The 2438-nt window shown below is 37.6% G+C and overlaps 1 non-coding gene across 1 annotated transcript; it reads left to right on the forward strand.

Moving 5' to 3' along the window:
* Nucleotides 1-1797: 1797 nt before the first annotated feature.
* Nucleotides 1798-1869, forward strand: TRNAP-CGG. Its single transcript has one exon. It is a non-coding gene; the product is annotated as a tRNA-Pro (tRNA).
* The last annotated feature ends 569 nt before the right edge of the window (nt 1870-2438 follow it).

Below are 2438 nucleotides of genomic sequence, written 5' to 3' on the forward strand. Positions count from 1 at the left end.
TCTCTCTCTCTCTCTCTCTCTCTCTCTCTCTCTCTCTCTCTCTCTCTCTCTCTCTCTCTCTCTCTCTCTCTCTCTCTCTCTCTCTCTCTCTCTCTCTCTCTCTCTCTCTCTCTCTCTCTCTCTCTCTCTCTCTCTCTCTCTCTTCTCTCTTTCTCTCATGCTGTCTTTTTCATTTTTTTTTTTTTTTTCTTTTATATCTTTTTAGATTTTTCACTTGTATAGTAGGATTTGTACTATTCATCTTTTCAGTCTTTGCCTGGGGATTTTCTCGTGCAAGATGTCATTATTTGAAATAAATGGAAAGCAGTGCTTTCTCCCACCCATGTAGACAGCTTAGCTCATCTTTCCTGCATCTCCACTGTGGCAAAATACAATTTCTCCACTTCTTCTTTTAATATGTTAATATTGTTGCTTTGGACATGAATCAGAAATTCTCAGTTATCGATCAAGCCACAGCAAATGTTTTATTAGCTACTGATCTTGTAATTTCAGAAAAGGGTCTTTCTGCCAATGCCATGAAAGAGGAATGGATTGATGCGCTTTTCTCTTTATGTCAATTTCTTACCCTCCCTATCTTGCCTACCATTTGCCATCACTTGAGACATGTTGTGATTTTGTCTTTTTGCATCCAGAGCACTGTGCCTCTTCTAGATTTGCCTGCAGTTTTCCTGCTCTGTGTTGTTTACTATCATAAGTCTCCTGGTTACTGCAGAGCATTAATGTAGATTCCCATTACTCTAAATAGGAGTTGGCTTGCAATTCATTTTCCACTTAACCTGTTCACCATGTAAGATGAGTAGCATCTTTTGAAGTTTAGGAGTAAGATTTACACTAATTTGAAACTCCATCAGATCAGGAATGGGTCATTTGGGCTGATTCATTTCTTTGGATGCCTTTTTCTCCATTATTTCAAGCTTTGTCCAGATTTCTGCGGAAAGAGGTTGAGATGTATGCTGGAAAGACCTTAGAATCCTCCAGTCTATCAGCTCAGCCATGTAAAGTATGGTACACCAATGGATAACTTACACTGCTGTGCATATAAAACACAAATCCCATTTTTATGAGTCGAATATTAACAAATCGCTAATTCAGTCACATTAAAGGTTTTATGTCTGTTCTCTCAGTCATCCACAGTTTATTGCAGCATCCTGCCCTATACCCAAGACAAACCTTGGCATTTTTGTAGTGGCACCATATGAAAACACGAATGACACTCTTCCTTAAAATAAAAAAAAATGGTGAATGAGGATATCGATCCCTCTACTGCTCCCAAGCAAAGCAAGTACTCTACCGTTTGAGCTAATTCCGCTACGAAGAGCTTCTACTCTTCTTGGACTCAACAGTGCCATTAGAAAGTGCATTTTTTATCTCTACTTCAATTCAGTTTGTTTACTTAACATTCAGTTAGTCATCCTTACCTTTCTATAATCTGCCTCTGAAGGTAACTTTGGAGTCTCACTACTTCAAAATTCTTTAACTGCAGCAGCAGCCACAACTGCTGAATATACTACCCATTTCCATGTACTTTCTCATTTTCACCATGTTCCACGATGAAAGTGAAATGCAAAATAAATAAATAAGTAAATAAATAAAAAATAGCAACCAACACAAGTACATCACTTCAGTTACTGATGCAGTGAGCATAATCCCTTGGGTATTGCTGACTCTTTGTATTCCACACTTAAAAAAATGGCAGCATCAGACTTATGCTCTTTTTCTAGCTCAACACATCAAGGAAGTAGCAGCATGCCATACCTTGTTGGTCTAACAAGAAATAATTAAACCTCTCAGCAATGTGGCTTGTTGGTCTAGGGGTATGATTCTCGCTTCGGGTGTGAGAGGTCCCGGGTTCAACTCCCGGACAAGCCCTAGGTTTTTAACTGAACTATACAGTTAAGAATAAAAGTATTACACTGTGAAAAAGATGCTGAGTAAACTTAAAAGAGTTTGATATCTAGAATAAAGGTCTTTGTCTGGAATAGAGCTGCTGAGTGAATTCAACAGTTTGATAACTTCCCAGATTTCCCTACTGAGAAAGTAAACCACTTAATTAAAGAGTTCCATGCTGTAAATGAATAACAGGGAAAAGCTTCATGAAGGTCTCCTTGGTCTCATGCCTACTAACGTGTTATCAACATAAACTATATGTTAGAAGGGTCTACAGTTAAATCATATTTCTACTGTCATTCATTGCATTATACCTAGTGAATCATCTTGCCTAAGGGTATCACCACCATTTACAACACATCTGTCTAAATATTAGAGTTAACAGACAGAATATAGTAATTCAAGACAAACCTCAAAATCTTGTTTGAAACAATGCAGTTTACATTTTATACTCAAACAAAAAAAATGACAAAGATGTAAATAAAGTAGGACCTCAGAGATTGAAAAAAGGATGGACACAAGAACAGAACCCACAGACTTCTGATCTCCTT

The sequence above is a fragment of the Protopterus annectens genome, chromosome 3.part0, assembly GCF_019279795.1.
Source record: "Protopterus annectens isolate FY-2018-M chromosome 3.part0, PAN1.0, whole genome shotgun sequence".
NCBI classification, from domain to species: domain Eukaryota; kingdom Metazoa; phylum Chordata; order Ceratodontiformes; family Protopteridae; genus Protopterus; species Protopterus annectens.